This window comes from Rhincodon typus, chromosome 8 (genome assembly GCF_021869965.1).
Source record: "Rhincodon typus isolate 14 chromosome 8, sRhiTyp1.1, whole genome shotgun sequence".
Classification (NCBI taxonomy): Eukaryota; Metazoa; Chordata; class Chondrichthyes; order Orectolobiformes; family Rhincodontidae; genus Rhincodon; species Rhincodon typus.
The window spans coordinates 92,970,636-92,981,342 of NC_063339.1; the positions used below are offsets into that span (position 1 = coordinate 92,970,636).

At 42.4% G+C, this 10,707-nt stretch overlaps 1 long non-coding RNA gene across 1 annotated transcript; it reads right to left on the minus strand.

Annotated features, from left to right (window-relative positions):
- Nucleotides 1–2,441: 2,441 nt before the first annotated feature.
- Nucleotides 2,442–9,870, minus strand: LOC125483854. The gene is made up of 4 exons (XR_007262763.1): nucleotides 9,738–9,870; nucleotides 9,149–9,207; nucleotides 5,548–5,686; nucleotides 2,442–2,491 (listed from the first exon to the last, which is right to left on the minus strand). It is a non-coding gene; the product is annotated as an uncharacterized LOC125483854 (long non-coding RNA).
- Between the last annotated feature and the right edge of the window lie 837 nt (nucleotides 9,871–10,707).

A 10,707-nucleotide genomic window follows, 5' to 3' on the forward strand; every position in this document is an offset into this window, starting at 1 on the left:
AGATTTTTGTTTCATCTCTAGCCACTGGTGAAGTTCCGAAAGACTGGAGGATGGTTAATGTTGTTCTATTGTTTAAGAAAGGTAGCAAAGACAATCCAGGGAACTACAGGCCAGTGAGCTTGACATCAGTGGTAAGCAAGTTATTGGAAAGAATACCAAGGGACAGGATCAACCAACATTTGGATAGTCAAGGTCTGATTAGGGATAGTCAATATGTATTTGTGTGTGGCATGTCATGTCTGACAAACCTTTTAGAGTTTTTCAAAGAGGTAATCAAGAGGATAGATGAGGACAGGGCAGTGGATGTTGTCTATATGGACTTTCGTACACCTTTGACAAGGTCCCGCACGGCAGACTACTCATGAAGGTTAGGTCGCATGGGATCCAGGGAGAGCTAGCTAATTTGATTCAATATCGGCTTGATGGTCGGAAGCAGAGGGTGATAGTTGAAGGCTGTTTCTCAGACTGGAGGCCTGTGACGAGTGGCGTGCCACAGGGGTAGGTGTGGGATCTTTGTTATTTACATAAATGATCTGGATGTGAATGTACAAGGCATGATTAGTAAGTTTGTGGATGATACAAAATTAGAAGGTATTGTTGAAAGCAAGGAAGGTTATCAAAAATTACAGCAAGATCTTGATCAGATGGGGATGTGGGCTGAGGACTGGCAACTGCAATTCAACATAATTAAGTGTGGGGTGTTGTACTTTGGATAATCAGACCAAGATAGGACTTATACAGTAAATGGTAAGGTCCTGAGGAGTGTTGTGGAACAGAGGGACCTAGGAGTAAAAGTACACAGTTTGTCGCGACCAGTGTCACAAATAGACAAATGAGGTGAAGAAGGCATTTAACATGCTGGCTTCATCGGTTGAGGCATTGAGTATAGGAGTTGGATGTTATGTTACAGGTGTATGAGTTATTGATGAGGCCGCACTGGAATACTGTGTGCAGTTTTGGTCACCTTGTTTTAGGAAAGACATAGTTAAACTGGAAAGTGTGCAAAGAAGATTTACTAGGATGTTGTCAGGACTACTAGGCCTGAGTTGTAGGGACAGGTTGGCCAGGATAGGACTTAATTCCCTGGAATGTCAGAGAATGAGGGGATGACTTTATTGGGGTGTATAAAATCATGAGGGGCATAGGTAGGATGAATGCATATAGTCTTTTTCCCAGGGATGGGGAATTGAAAACTCGAGGTCATAGGTTTAAGGTGAGAGGGGAAACTTCTTCCTGCAGAGAATGGTGCATATAGGGAATGGGCTACCAGAGAAAGTGGTTCAGGCAGGTACAATAGCAACATTTAAAAAACATTTGGATAGGTACATGGATGGGAAGGGTTTAAGAGGGAAATGGACCAAACCTCCAATTGGAAATAGCTGAATGGGCACCATGGTCAGCATGGATCAGTTTGGGCCTGAGGGCCTGTTTCCACACTGTATTACTCTGACTCTAAATCTTACGAACTGCTCTTGTGCATCCCATCATGTTGTGGAAAGTTAAAGAGAAAATGTTGGGCCCCTTGCAGAAATATTCTATCATCTATAACTACAGGTGAGGTGCCAGATGACGAGAGAGTGGCAAATGTTGTGCCTTCATTTGACAGATGTAAGGAGAAGCCTGGGAACTATAGATCTGAGAGTCTGACTTTGGTGGTGGATAAGTTGTTGGAGGTGATTCTGAAAGATAGCGTTTGGAGAGGCAAGGCATGATTATGGATAATCAGCATGGTTCCATGCGATGGAAATTGTGTCTCACAAATCTGATTGAGATTTTTGGTGAAGTAACCAAGATGATCGATGAAGGCAAAGCAGTAAATATTGTTTACTTGGACTTTAATAAAACTTTTGACAAAGTTCCATATGGTAGACTAATTAGTAAAGTTAGCTTACAATGGGATCCAGGGTGACTTTGACAATTGGATACAAGATTTGATTAACATCAGGAGGCTGTGGTAGTGGAGGGTTGTTTTTTGACTGAAGGCCTGGTGTTCAGCAGTGACCAGTGGTGTTCTGCAGGGATCAGTATTGGGTCCACTTTTGTTTGACATTCGTATAAATGATTTAGATGAGAATACAGAAGGCATGGTTTATAACTTTGTGGATGACACCAAAATTAATGCTGCAGTGGACAGTGAAGAAGGTTAAAAAAATTTCAAAGAGATCTTGATCTGTTGGGCCTATGGGCTGAGGGGTGACAGATGGAGTTGTATTTGAATAAATGCAAGGATACTGCATTGTGGTAAAACAAACAAGGGAGGCAGGACCTATACAATTAAAAGTAGGGCCTTGGATATTGTAGAACGGAGAGACTTTAAGGTTACAGTTACATAATTCTTTGAAATTTGCATCACATATAGACAGGATGGTTGAGAAGGTGTTTAGTATGCTCACCTTCATTGCTCAGACCATTGTGTACAGAAGTTGGGACGTCATGTTGAGGTTATACAGGACATCAGTGAGGTTTCTTCTGAAGTACTGTGTCCAGTTTCCTGTTATAGCAAAGATATTATTAAGTTGGAGAGAGTTCAGAAGAGATTTACCAGGATGTTGCTGAGAATAGAGGGATGGAGTCATAAAGACAGGCTGGGACTCCTTTAACAGGTGTGTGGCACATTGAGGTTGACCTTATGGAGGTATGTAAAATCCTGAGGGGGAAAGATAAGTTGAATGGCAAGTGTCCTTTCCCTGGGGTGGGGATTTCAAGACCAGGGGGCATATTTTTAACGTGACAGGTGAAAGATTGAGAAAAGGCATGAGGGGCAACCATTACTTTTTCCCAAGGGTGTGGTTCGTGTGTGGAAAGAACTTCCAGAGGAAGTGGTGGATACAGGTACAGTTTACAATGTTTAAAAGATGTGTGGATAATACATACATAAGATATGTTCGGACAGACATGGGCTATGTGCAGACAGATAGGACTACATTAGTTTTGGGACATGGTCAGCATGGACTAGTTTGACCTATTGGTCTGCTTCCATGCTGTCAGACCCTATGGCTCTATGTGATTGAAACTTTCAGAATACTGAGAGGACTGGATAGATGGACATGGAGATGTTTCAACTAGCAGGAGAGACTTGAACCTGAGGGCACCACTCTCAGCAAAGGGATGACCCTTTAGAACTGAGATGAAAAAGAATTTCTTCAGCCAAAGAGTGGTGATTCTGTAGAACTCAGTGTTGTAGAAGTTTGTGGGGGCCAAGTAATTGAGTATATTTGTGACAGAGATAAAAAGGTTCTTTGGTAAGGGGATCAATGGTTATGTGAGAAGGCAGGAGAATGGGGTTGAGAAACATATCAGTCACAATCAAATTATGGAGCAGTCTTGATGGGCCGAATCGACTAATTCTGCTCCTCTATCTTGTGCTCCTATGGTTATTATGGGTGACTTCAATCAGCACATAGGTTGAGCAAATCAAATCAGGAACAATACCATAGAGGAGAAATTCCTGGGGTGTGTACGAGATGGTTTTCTAGATCGACATATTGAGTACCCGAAGAGAAGACAGGCCATCCTCAATGGTGTATTGTGTAATGACCAGGGCCGGGTAAGCTCAGTTGGCTGGACAGCTGGTTTGTAATGCGGAGTGACACCAGCAGCATGTGCTCACTTCCTGTACCAGCTGAGGTCACCATGAAGGTCCCACCATCTTAACCTTGCCCATTGACTGAGGCACGGTAACCCTGAGGTTAAAGCACCATTCGTCGTCTCTCTCTCTCTCAAGAGACAGACAGAACAATCCGACGATCTTCTGGAACCACAGCAACTTTATTTCAAAATTTTAATTGTGTAATGAGAATGGATTAATTGGCAATCTAGCTGTGGAAAAGTGAAGACTTCTTCATGATAGAACTGTTCATGAAGATGGAGAGTTATAGAGATGATTCTGAGACTAGGGGCCAAAATCTAAAGGCTACAATAACTTGAGGAACTTAAGCTTTAAGGGGGTTGACAAATATTTAGAGAGCACTTGGAGGAACTGCAACTGTTGTTCATTCCTGTGGGGCACAAAATAAAAAATGGGAAAGGCGACCCTGCCATGGCTAACCAGGGATATTAGGGATAGTACCAGATCCAAGGAAGAGGCGTAAAAATTGGCTAAGGAGAGCAGCAGACCTGAAGACTGGGAGCAGATCAGATTTCAGCAAAAGAGGACTAAGGGATTGGTTAAGAAGAGAAAAATAAAGTCTAAGGGTAAGCTTGCGGGGAACATACAAACTAATTGTAAAAGCGCAAAAAGGATGTGAAGAGAAAAAAAATGAAAACAAGTCCCGTACAATCAGAAACAGGGGAAGTTAGAATGTGGAATAAAGAGATGGACAGACCAATTAACTACATATTCTGGTTCCATCATCACAAATGATGACATCAATAATATCCCTAAAATGCTGGGGAACACGAGAGAGACGAAGTGAAGGAAATCAGTATTAATAGGGAAACGATGTTGGGGAAATTAACGGGATTAAAAGCCAATGAATCCCAACACCTGGTAATGTACGCCCCAGAGAACTTAAAGTAGCCTGAGAGTTGGCGGATGCACTCTGAAACTAGGGGCTTGAATCTAAAAATTGAGGAAATTAACGGGTCTTTCATAATGCTATAGACTCTGGACTAGCTCCCATGGATTGAAGGGGAACTAATGTAAGCCAATATGTAAAAAAGGAGGTGGAGAGAAAACATGGACTTATAGACCAGTTAATCCAACACTGGAAAACAGTAACAGGATTGGACAGAGTCAGAGTCAGTCAGCTTGGATTTAGAAAAGGGAAATGAGAACTGAGACCTGTTTGTCCTTGTACACAAGTCACTCAAAGTAAGCATGCAAGTACAGGCAGGAAGTGAAGGCAGCAAATGCTAAGTTGGTCTGCATAGCGAGAGGATTCGAGAACAGGAACAGGGATGTCTTGGTGAGACTGCACCTGGAGCATTGTGTGCAGTTTTGGAATACTTATCTGACTGAGGATGATCTGGCTATGGAGGCTGTCCAATTAAGGTTTATCAGGCTGAATCCTGAGATGGCAGGACTGACATATTATGACAGATTAGATCAGATAGGACGAGCTGGGGTTTAGAATTTTGCGGCAAGATCTCACAGAAACCAATAAAATTCTAACAGGACTAACAAGTTAAATACAGGAAGGAGACTGTTAATGACGAGTGAGTCCAGAACCAGGGGATCATGGATTAAGGATATAGGGTATGCTGTTTAGGACCGAGATGAGGGAAGATTTCTTTTCTCAGAGACTGGTGAGCTTGTGGAATATGCTGCCATGGAAAGCAGTTAAAGCCAACAGGAACATATCGTTCTGAGGGCTAAAGTGATCAAATGATATGGGGCTCAAGTGGGAACAGGCTACGAGTTGAACAATCAGCCATGATCACACTAAATAGTACAGCAGGATCGAATGTCACAATAGCCTGCTCCAGTTGCTATTTTCCATGTTTCTATTCTGTTAAAGGTGGGATATTAGAACAAAAATGACTGTAACTAACACAGATATCGGCACTACCTTATCACCACTGAATGAAAATCCTGAAACTCCTTACCGAACAGCAATCTGCGAACAGCTTTACCACATGGACTGCAGCAGTTCAAGAAGGTCAAGGAAGAGCAGTGATTTTGGAAGCTTTTGGACGGGCTGCTCGATCTCTCAATTTCTATCCAATTATCAGATTGTTGAATGCTCTGAGAAAGGCAACGTAGGAAATAAGAGAATATTTAGGGAAATTTGCCAAAACTGTTACATTCACTGCTGACTTTGAAATTTGATTAACTTTTACATGTCCGTGAACAACTCATTACCCAAGGATTGCACAAAGGCTTGATATCCATTGTTTGAAACTGTTTAATTGAACTAGCAATTTACATTAATTTTATTTTCTGTTTAGTATATTCCTTATGTGTGCCTGTGAGTCGGAGAGAGTGGAGGTTATATAAGAAGAAGGTTGTGTTTAAATCACAGATATTGATTAGACTGCCTAGTTGATTGCGTTTGTTTTGCTCAAGAAATTCTTATTTCTTCTTTCTTGAAATTCGATGCCCATGATCGGTTATTCAGTCTGGTTAGGAGCATCAGGGCAATTTTGACGGTCATTCAATATTTTAAATTTCATTGAGAGACTAATTTGTTTTGCATTGTTATCCTTATGTCGTAACAAGTATTTGATAGTCAATATTACCTCAGAAACAGAAACGATCTCTAGGGCAGAACACAAAATTCCTGACCATGGGAAGATAAAGCTGGAAAATCAGCAGCATGTAACCAGAGATGGGAAGGAATGGATACCTCATTTAGACACAATCAGCAGAAACACCAACAAAGTACCAAACGAGGTTCAAAGAACCATCAGTGCAGCGTGGAGCTGGAGGAACACAGCAGGTCAGGCAGCATCAGGAAAGTCGACATTTCGGGTCGGGAGCCTTCATCAGAGTCCAGGCATTGAAATGATCTCTCCTCAGTGCAAACAAACGGGTGTTGCAGCAGGTTGGATGACTGAGTGAATCCCTTCCCACACACTGAGCAGGTGAATGGCCTGTTATTGGTGTAACTGCGATGAGTTTTCAGCTCAGATGGGAAAATGAATTCCTCCCCATAATCCCCACATTTCCACAGCTTCTCCCCAGTGTGACTACATTTGTGGCTTCTGAGGTCTGACGATTGGCTGAAGCCTTGATCACACACACCACACCTATACAGTTTCTCTCCACTGTGAACAGAGTATTTTCCTTCCATGTTAAAAAAATTACCATTTGTGATAAAATGGATGATTCCATCAGATCATAGCGTGATAGTTTGTAAATCTTCCCTGTCCATTATCCTGTGAATTTGACATCAAACAAAAAAACAAAAAAAAAAAATGAAGAGTGAGAGTGAATCTCTCACAAGACTCTGGCTTCTGTGTGAAGGTAGGGAATAAAACAGAGGGATTTTAGACCTACAACTTGACCAGGACTTTGTCAGAATCTTCCAAACACTCAGCCTCCACCATCGAGAAGGAGCAAGGTAGCAGGTGGATGTGAACACCATCACCTCCAAGTTCCCTCCAGGTCACACACCATCCTGACTTTTCTGACATTCAGTCTTGGTGGAGCAGAAATTTCCTCCCAGTAACTAATGGCCAATCAGAGGCCTTTATCTTTAGTCCTCAACACAAACTCCACTGCCTCACAACTGACTCCAACTCATCCCTAGCAACTGCCTGAGTCTGAACCAAACACATCATAACGATGGTGAAATATTTCACCCAGAGATGAGTTTTCAATTAAATATCCCTGTCATCACCAAGACTGCCCACTTCCAACTCAGTAACATCACCCAACTCCTCCTCGTCTCTGCTCATCTGCTGCTGAAGCTCTTATCCATTCCTTTGTTACCTCTGGACTTATCTATCCTGATGTACTCCCCACTGTTGTCTCACATTCCCCACTCTGCACTAGTCTGACTTCCTCTGCCTCTATTAATGGGTGTACTTGGGCTCTGTTCAGTGTTTTATCGTTCCTTTCATTGACTGTATCCAAATGAGGTTTTTACCACTGCCCATTCTCCTAATCATGGGATGCTGTCTTAGCAGCTTGATCTTCACACACAAGCTCCCACAATACTGTAATGGAAGGAGCTGCAGGTTATTCACCAAGTAACGTAATCCTGAGGTCATCCAAAACTCTGCTACTTGCAAGAGTATACGCACCAACTCCGGTTCACCCACCACACTGAGCTCATGCAGCTAACATTTCATCCTTCTGTTCAAATCTCTTGATCATGTCTGCTCTATCTATCTCTGTAATGTCCTCCAGCCTCCAGCCCTCTCAAGGGCAATATGGGCTGGCCAGTAAATGCTTACCCAGCCAGCAGTGACCACCACTCCACGAGAATTAATTTTTAAAAATGCCCTTTGAGATTTATGTATTACCTCAAATTTCAACCTCCTCAGCATTCTTGATTTTAACTGTCCCACATTTAGTGCCCTCAACCTTTAGCTGCCAAGGCCACAAACTGTGAAATTTCCTCATTAAACCTCTCCGTCTCTTGATGTCAGTTTTGTGCTTTAAAATACTGGTTGAAAACAACTTATTTGACCATAAAACGTTTTGTCACTGCTTTAATATTTCAATATGTGTCTAGGGTCAAAACTTGCATTATAACACTCCCATGGAACAGTTTAGAAGTTTCCATTACGTGAAGGGCAGTATATTGATACTAGTTAATTGCCATTGGTTTGGACACACATCACAATCCCTTCGTCATCACTTGGTGAATAACTCCTTACCAAACAGCATTGTGGGAGCGACTAAGGGAAGATAATTGCCATCAACAAATGCTCAGGCATAGTTAAGCTGTAAAAATCTCATTTAGAGAGTCAATGGAAGTAACAAGAAAATACCCAAGACAGTTACACACATTGTAGGAGACAGGGCAGGTTAGACAATGACAGAGAGTTGATCAGGGAGAGCAGAGATGAACCAGCACAATGGATGGTGCTATAAGGGAGTTTTTGACACCAGCCACATAACGAGGGGTGACAAAATGAGTTGCACTACCCCCAGAGTCAGATAAGTGACAACACCACGAGAAGCTGAGTTGTGTAGATTACTGGTTAAAAATATTGAAGTAATTTCATTGTGTTCAACTTTAAAATCAAATGCCAGAGTCTGAAGCACTGGGGTCAGAGTAAACTCTCAGCTCAGGAAATACCTGGCAACCAGGGTGATGTCACAGAGCAATTGCCCGTGTGTCATAGCATCACCCACTTGAACACAGAGCATTTAGGTTTGCACAAACAGGTAATCTCCATGAAGGACGTGAGGGTCTGAGGAGAGATTTGAAAGCAGATGAATCAGAATGGCTCAAGAACTGAGGGAAATTAGTGGTGGGGTCACGTTGGAGAAACAGGTTGAAGTTGTTCTGCACAGAGCAAAGGAGATTAAACTGAAATTTGATAAAGTGCCTGGGTTTATGATAGATTTAAATAAGGTAGATAAAGAGCAGCTGTTCCTCTTCACTGATAGTAAAACTATGAAAGACACAGATTTAAGATAATGGGCAATAGTTACTGGAAGGAATTTTATGTTACTTTTATCTTACTCAATACTTACATTCAAAGGCCAATAACATCCAGTACTGAATGAATAAAAAATAAAGTGGCTCACTTAGATGTTGGTGTATCATTTGGTTTGAGTTTCCGATCTGCAAATCCTCTTCTAACATGCTGTAAAATAAAATTACAGTCAGTCTGGGATAAAATTTCAAAAGAAGGAAATATATGTTTGATTTGGAATTTGCTGTGTATAAACACCCCCTTCCTCACTCCCTGTAAAACAGTTTATAAATTCCATTTCTGTCAGTCCAGGAGAGGCATTCACAACATTTTCTGAAGAAGGGTCTAGGCCCGAAACGTCAGCCTTCCTGCTCCTCTGATGCTGCTTGGCCTGCTGTGCTCATCCAGCTCTACAACTTGGTATCTCAGATTCTCCAACATCTGCAGTTCCTACTATCTCTGAAACATTCTCTCCCCTGGCCCAGAGTCATCGCACATGCGCCCTGCTGCTCTTTACCCCCTACAAAGATGGCGGCCGTTACCCGCCGCCTGCCGTTGAGAGGGAGCCTCGATTCGTCCCGTTTTGTAAAACGGGGACAGATAGTTTCTTTATGCGGGATCTGCCGCATCCACGAAATGTTTAGTAAGCATCCCCGTCTACCACGCTGTCCATAGCCTCCTCCGTTACGTCTCATTTTTACCTTTTGTGGAGCCGAAGAAAACACCCACTGCTCCTCAGGATCGCCCGACTGCGCATGCTATAGACTGTTGACACGTGGGAACATACTGAGCCTGCGCAGTGATATGAAATGCGCTCGGAATTCTGGGTTAAGTGCCCACCATTGTAAAGAATTTTATTTGTCGTGATATGTACAAGGAATCTTTCTTTTTACTTCCTACCAGGAAAACTCATATATAATACATTTAATAGAGTATAAAACGTTTGCATCCCGGAGATCTAATATCACAAAGTCTGACACTGAGTCGCCTTACTCATTCTGGATCACAGGGCTGCTTTCTCATTACAGAGGCAAAACTGGTGGTGGTTTAACCTGAGGGACACCACACCTCATGTCAACAGAGAGGTTGAAAGGGGAGAGTCATTAGTGGCAAACTCAGGCAGTGTGGGATTTAAAATACACTGTTGGCATCATGAGGAAAACGAGCAAATGGCTCCAAGAAAGAGTTTGGCTTATATAACTGTCTTCAAAGAGGAAAACATAGATTTCATGTTGCAGCAAACAACGATGTTTCCTGTCGTTTGCTGAAGAAAGTTCCACTGATGCCCTCAAAACATTGACTACCTATTTGGATGAGCACGTGAAACGTCAGAGCAAACGAGGTGATGGGCCAACTGTTGGAAACTGGGTTTCGAAGTGAGATGTTTGATGACTGGCACAGATATAATGGGCTGAAAGGTTTCGCTCTGTGGTGTTAAAATCTCACTGACTATCATTTTGCAATTGAAGCAACAGGTCAAAAGCAGTGGCAAGGCAAAAAGTTGCAAGTATTGTGTGCACCTTCCTTTTTGGGATTCAGCATTGCAACTGCTGTGTTCTCGGTTTGATTCCCAAATAGGAATGAGGATTTTATTGTTCCTGTCCAAACTCTTAAATGAACGTGAATTCCTGACATTAAAATGCATAACGGGGACAGCTCTGTCAGAATCAG